This window comes from Chenopodium album, chromosome 22 (assembly GCF_948465745.1).
Source record: "Chenopodium album chromosome 22, dcCheAlbu1.1, whole genome shotgun sequence".
Taxonomy (NCBI): Eukaryota; Viridiplantae; Streptophyta; class Magnoliopsida; order Caryophyllales; family Amaranthaceae; genus Chenopodium; species Chenopodium album.
In genome coordinates this window covers 9,378,456-9,385,700 of record NC_137855.1, presented here as the reverse complement: position 1 = coordinate 9,385,700, position 7,245 = coordinate 9,378,456, and the positions used below count along the sequence as shown (strand labels likewise).

At 32.7% G+C, this 7,245-nt stretch overlaps 1 pseudogene across 1 annotated transcript; it reads left to right on the top strand.

The window, feature by feature from the left end:
- The first annotated feature begins 2,737 nt into the window (after positions 1-2,737).
- LOC145603899 (cysteine synthase-like) lies at positions 2,738-7,133 on the top strand (annotated as a pseudogene). The gene is made up of 11 exons (XR_014104913.1): positions 2,738-2,944; positions 4,026-4,096; positions 4,236-4,344; positions 4,452-4,509; positions 4,668-4,931; positions 5,024-5,161; positions 5,273-5,324; positions 5,667-5,752; positions 6,388-6,447; positions 6,540-6,620; positions 7,071-7,133. The product of XR_014104913.1 is annotated as a cysteine synthase-like (transcript).
- Positions 7,134-7,245: the final 112 nt, after the last annotated feature.

Here is a 7,245-nt window from a genome sequence, read left to right as displayed (position 1 = left end):
TGAGTAATAATTAAGTCATTTCACCAATCACATACCTTTGCCTCTAAGCGCACCTTGCATAATTAGAACATAACCAATAATTGCAATAAGGAATAGTGCACGTCAAATGAAATTCACAATGTATAACCAAACAATTTAACCCAGTCATCCCTAGACATGATACTAAGTTCTCGATCCGTCCTTAAACATGCACCTAAAAGCAAGGTTTTGTAACTTGTACGTACCTTGAGTAAACAATTCGATTGACCACTTTAGAAACTAGAAATCGTCTTCTACAAAGTCCTCTCCTAAACCAAATAATAAGAAATAAATCAATACCAAAGCAATTAAAATTACAGCAATACTAAAGCATTTTAAAACCTCTCAAACCATTAAAATAAAGCCTTTAAATTACTCCCATTAGCCAAAACTAGTAGTACAACATCCCAACTACAAGTTTATGTGTTAAAATCATGAAAATATAGTGTTTTATATCAAATTACAGCAACTTTAAAGTGGTTAAATAAATCTGAAAATTTGGTTTAAGCATATAAAATAATCCCATAAGCATAATTATTTGAAATAGTCATTATATAGCAAATTAGTGTGTTAAAAACCCAAGAATATATCAATTCAATGCAATTAGAGGCTTCAAAATAAAGGGTATAAAATCTGAAAATTATTATTAAAGGTTAGAATATAAAGTTCAAAGCTTTTTCAATCACAAAATACCCACAATAATTATTTTATAGGTTTAGAAGCATAAAAACATGAAATTTACACTAATAGTCCATAAAAATCGAAACTTTAATAAATCTGAAATTTATATACAATCAAAATAACCATACTTTGAATATAGAATAATTAAGTAACTTGTTTAGTACGTTATTAAGCCTTAAAACATGAAAAATCAACACTTTAATACCCTAAATTCATACATAACCAAATCTGAAAATTAACATAATAATTTAAACATACAAAACCCATAAATTTATAATCTTTTGTAATTTATACATAATATCAAAGCCTAATAACAATAATTTTATAATTGAAAACCAATAAAAATTGAAGCTTTAATTAAAATAACAAGGAATGAGAGGAAGAGAAATAAGGGGAAAGAGAAGGGAGGAGGCGAACTGCGGTGGCAGCAGTGGTGGACGGCAGCAGCCAGCAGGCGGTTTCGTTTTTTTTTTTTCTCTTTGTTTCGTGAAAACAGTAGGAAGAGGAGAAAAGAGTATGAAAGCTCTTCTTTTTTTTTTTTTTTTTTTTTTTTTTTTTTTTTTTTTTTTTACGTGAGAAGGAGAAGGAAAGTGAGGGTTTTTGAGGGTTTTATTTGGGCTTTGGGTTTCCTAATTAGATTAGGAGTAATATTTGGGTTTTGGGCTATAATGTTAGAATTGTTGTAAATTGGTAAAACACATTAGTTTACTTAAATCTTTTCATAAAATAATTTATTAAATGAAATTGCCATAAATATAATTGTAAGAAATATATATAAATAAATTATGATTAAATTAAAAAAATATGGGGGATTACAATTCGTTAATTAACAAATTACGTAAAACTTATCACAAAGTCTTATATGTTGTGTGGCCAGCCATTATAGGGGTTACTTCGTAAGTGTGATAGGGGTTGCTTTGTTAGGATAATAGGGGTCACTCGATGGTATTGTATGGGTTACTTGGTCAGTATTTTAGTGGTTACTTGAACAGTATTTCAGAGGTTATTGTATTATTCGTGAATTTATTAATTACGTAAAACTTACATGTATACTTGAGCAGTATTATGTATGTATGTCCAAGTGACCCAAAACACACCCAAAAATACAAGGTTGAGGCTGTCATTCTTCAAATACTACATTTGAAAACACAGTCTCCTGTATTGTTTATCAGCATCTATGCTGGTTTATATTCAAAACAGCATTCTACACCAGGCAATTATATTCATACTCCTATATGCTTCGCAGGTGCTTATTCCTAGCTTTCGAGAGCGTTATTTATCTACTGAATTGTTTGAGTTAGGGAGGCATGAAGTGGAAGCTTTGACTTATGAAGAGGTCAATTTGCCAATGCCACTGTTATAAATGACCACAAAAATAAGATTTGATCAATTTGTAATGCCTTCGTAGCTCTTACTGATAATAATGTTTGTATATATAAATAAGGTTTATGTATGAGCTTTTACCAAAATAGAAGAGAAAAAGCAACATTTTGTGTTGTACGAAAATTGAATTATTTTAGAAAAGATACAATAATATTTATTTTTGGATGTAGAGAGAACAATAAAGGGCAATGATATAGACGAAATTTGATCTCAAATCCTAGGTACCACCTCCATTACTTTAACCAAATAAACTAGTTGTCATTTACTTAAAATGATATTGACGGTAAATTAAAGTAAAAAATGCATTATCTTTAACCCTTTAGGATGAATAAATCGTGTTGTATTGGTGTTGTAATTTAAAGGAAACTTTGTTAGTAAAAGCCGCCCAAATTACTCATCTTTATTTCTTTGTTTGGTAAAACCAAAGTGAAAATTAAAGTTGCAAGCTAACAAGGTTATGTAACTTATACTTGTATATGTTTTTCACTTTTATATCTGGTTTAAATTTGTTTTTTTTTTTTTTAAAAGAGATTGAAATTATTATAATATTCAAAGATCAATACTTTAAAAGAGTGAGATTTGACAAGTTATCATTAAGATTATGTTTATGTTTATAACAATTATTTCAACTATTTGATTAAAGATTCCAGCATTTTTAATCCATCAATTTAAACCCAATTTCTAAAAATACACCAATTAGAGGTGAATTACAAAATTAACCCCTAGTCAACATTGAAGAAGCCAAATTCTACTTTCATCCGCTTCCTCTTCCCAGAGTTAATCAAAGAAACATAGCAGCCATGCACAGAGGTTGCCAAATGTTGAAATTGTTGTATCAATTCAGTCTAAAGCACAACTCAAGGTTTGCAATTTCATTTTTATGCAAATTGTTCAAATTAATAAAACTGTCCTATTTTCTCAAAATTCCAGCAATTAAATACATACTTTCTCAAATCTACTTCTGGAGAAGAAGTATTTTTTTTCTTATTGTTTTTGTTCTGATTTTGTTTTTTTGTTTTTTTTTGTTTTTAGCTGTGATTTAGAGGTTTATTGTGTTTGGTATTAGTAGATTCATATAGGCTTGGGTTCAGCTTTTAGATGGGATGTTTCTTTTAGAAAGATAGATGTGATACAACAATTTTTGTCCAATAAGGGACATATATCTTTGAATCATGTTATAATGTCATAAAAATTGCTTGTAGTGTAATTCATGTTTGTTATAGTGTTATAGGCTGGTGATACAACCTCTGTATGATTAGACTTCGAGAATATTAATTTTAATTGTCACATTGTCCTAACTCCTAGCCTATCGTAATTAATATAAGGTTATTACAACATGATGACGATAAGTTATGGTTGCTGATTTATGTCAATATTATTCCCATCATTCAACTTTTGAGTAAGGGCTATAATGGAAAGTTTAATTATAAACCGTTGCTATTTTAAGATAGGTGACAATTTATTCGGATATCCTAAATTAGTTTAAGTGATAGGCGAAGCCGCAAAGGGAGTATCTAGTTCACACTCCTTGACTAATGGAAACTGCCTTATTCATTTACTTGTTTCTGATGGTTTTTTCATAAGTCTATTATGGTGCTGTTATAGTGAGTTGATATGTGTTCCTTGTACGTTACTAGTCTTAGCCAATCGGGAGCTGTTGATATGAGCGATTTTTGGTTTAGCATTTCAAAAGTGCCATCTTATTGGCTGATTGAACAAAGGATTGTTTGTTGTTCATTTAGTGATAGCCTTGGCAAGGAGTTCAACTATATTTCTGTAAGGTCTGATGCAAATGATCTTGCTGGTATACTATGAGACTATGAATGGCATTTTCTGTGTACGAAGTATATTGTAGTCGGATGGAGTAATGTAGAGGTGGAATTTAATCTGTAGTAGTATTTGATGTTTGTTCTGTTAAACAACAAAGGCAAATCTGTTTACAGCTATATTTTTTGGCAATTTCGAGTTTGAATACATGGAAGGGGAGTGCAGCATTGCAAAAGATGTGACTGAAGTAAGTTGTTTGATTATTTTTTGTTGACTATATCATTAATTTTCGACAAGCTAGCTAATCTTGTGGCTGATTTACAAATAATCATTACAGGAAAGTTTTGTATGAGAATTTCTTATGTTTCTACTATTTCAACTTGCAGCTGGTGGGAAACACACCTATGGTTTATCTTAATCATATTGCAGAGGGCTGTGTTGCGCGCATTCAGCCAAGCTCGAGATGATGGAACCATACTCCAGTGTTAAAGACAGGTGATTCACCCCATGCATGTGTACAAGACCAACTGCAAATTGACCTGTATTTTATCCAACTAAAAGCGAAAACAAACAATTTATTTTTTTACTTTTGTAACTTTTAGGATTGCAGCTACTATGATCAAGGATGCTGAGGCAAAAGGCTTGATTTCTCCTAAGAAGGTGTGTCTTCATATACCTTTGTTCATCAATTTACTTCTTTCACTACTTTCAGCTTGTGTCTACATAAGTGAATCTTCTAGGATTCAAGTTCGAATGACAAAAGATTGCTACTAACTACACAATTTATTTTATTATATTATTTTTCTGGATGTCTAAAGACCGTTCTCATAGAAATCACAAGTGGTAATACTGGCATTGGATTGGCGTTTATTGCTGCTGCTAAGGGCTATAAGCTAATCACTGTAATGCCTTCATATGTGAGTCTTGAGAGGAGAGTACTTCTTCGAGCTTTGGGAGCGGAGTTGCTTCTCTTGGGTCCAGCAAACAGCATACCTTACTTTGTGATTAAAGCCAGAGAATTACTGGAAAAAACACCAGGCGGGTATTATATTAATCAGTTCGAAAACCCTGGAAATCCAAAGGTATGTTGGTTTTTCTCTGTACTCAATTCAGTGCACAGTCTACAGCTCAAATGTTTTTTTTAAGTGTTCCCCCCTTTCTCTTTTGCTTGCAGACTCATTATGAAACCATGGGGCCAGAAATCTGGAGAGCCACGGAAGGGGAAGTGGACGCCTTTGTCTCTGGCATCGGGACTGGTGGTACCATTACTGGGACAGGAAGATTCCTTAAAGAGAAAAATTCTGCTATTAAGGTTTGAATTCTCAGTTTGCTCCATCTGCTTGTATTTACTGTAATGCTGCATAGCCCCGCTTCCCCTTTTTCTACTTCTCTCATCTGTTTAACACTGTTGATTTACTATCAGGTCTACGGTGTAGAGCCAACTGAAAGTGCAATACTAAATGAAGGAAAGCCTCGTGAGTCTGTAACATGTATCATGTACTTCTGTTTATAATTTTGGCCGTTTATTTCTGGGAGTTTGGGTTATGCATTCAGTGATGAGACTATAGTATCAGTTTGCTAAGATTTGTTCTACAACTTTGTTCCTTTCGCTTGTCATAGTTGAGCCCCGCCTTCTATTGCTTAGTATTTTCTCCAATATAGCTGAGCTTGTTTTTTTTTTTTTTTTTAGCACATACCTTTTTCAAGCTGTTTACTAGGATATTGCAGCCATATTTTTCCGAGTTTTGTGTCTATATATCTAACTAATATGGAGGAGTTGTGAATCTTGTTGTGCAATTTGCTATTTTGCTGAGTAGACTCGATGCTTCACATGGAACTGGTAATTGGAACTGGTATCATCCCTCCATTATTGGACTTTGACATAATTGAGGAAGTTATAAAGGTAAGGTTTAGAAGCTTTGCTTTATTTTCCTTTCTTGAATCGAATTCTTGTAATAGATTGCCTTCACAAATTCAATTGTTTCAGATTCAGAATTTTATTGTGAATGATGCTGATCAAAAAGTGATGATGCTAATCCAAATATTCAGAGCCTTGACTACCTTAAATAACTAATTAGGCTGCAAAATAGTATAATTTCCTTTCAGTATAATTATATAATGTATAGCATAAAATTAAGGATTATTAATGGAGAAGAGGAGGTTGATAACTTTCAAAAATTGGTTGAAAGAAAGATCGTGGGGGAACATTTGAGAAATGAAACTTATTACGGAGTTTTTTTTTGGAAAAAGATTTGATTGAATGAATGCTGGGAGATGAAACTTATTAAAGAGTTTTGTTGGAAAGAAAGCTATTGAATATTCAGATTTCAGACTACAATGCTTTACACAGACAGCACAGTACATGCAGTACCAGGCTACCAGCCAGAGTCTTAAATTGTGTTAGTATTCACTTTGTCATAGTCATCACTTAAATCCAGCTCAATTTTCCGATTCCAATGCTATAGTCACCACTTAGATCAGAGCAAGCTAATTGATACGAGTAATTAGCTTGCGTAACATTTTACATTGATGTTATAGGTATCAACTGATGAAGCCTTTCAAACTGCAAAGCTTCTTGCACTGAAAGAAGGTTTGCTGGTAAGACCACTTCAGTCAATATTCTTCCTACTATAGCATTTTACTGATTTGTGTGTTTTTTGCATAATATGAGAACCTGGTAAACTTGTCAGGTTGGGATATCATCAGGAGCTGCTGTTGCTGCTGCTATTAAAATAGCCAAAAAGCCTGAATTTGCTGGAAAATTGGTTGTTGTAAGTGGGAGACCTTCTAATTGGCATGCAAATTTTACAACTAATTATAGTTTTGTGCTGTTGGGAAAGATCTAATTCTTCGTGTTCACACGTTAGCATGCCATTTGGAAGAGAGTAGGAAATACGCGTACTAATCAAATATTCTTCTAAAATTATATACACACTACCATGAATTGTTTACCTCATTTTTCAATTTATTGGATTCAAGAGTCTACTCGTCTGAAAATTCTCTTCCAAACAACTCCTGATAATAGCTCAAAATTACCTCTTTAATTCTTGGTAACCATGAAGGCCCCTGAAGAAAAACATGGATGGGTTGTCATTCGGTTATTCCTCTTACCTTACTCCGAAAAACCAGCCACCTTATGTTGAACAGAATGTGTACTGATTTCTATCCAAAACAACATCTTATACCAAGAAGTTTTGTTCATATTCCTATTTGCTTTGCAGGTGCTTATTCCTAGCTTTGGAGAGCGTTATCTATCTTATGAATTGTTCTTATGAATTGTTTGATTCAGAGAGGCACGAAATAGAGGCTCTAACTTATTACGAAGAGGTTGATTTGCCACTTTCACTCTTGTGAACGGTCACAAAAATTAAGATGTTATTTCCTTGATCTTATGTA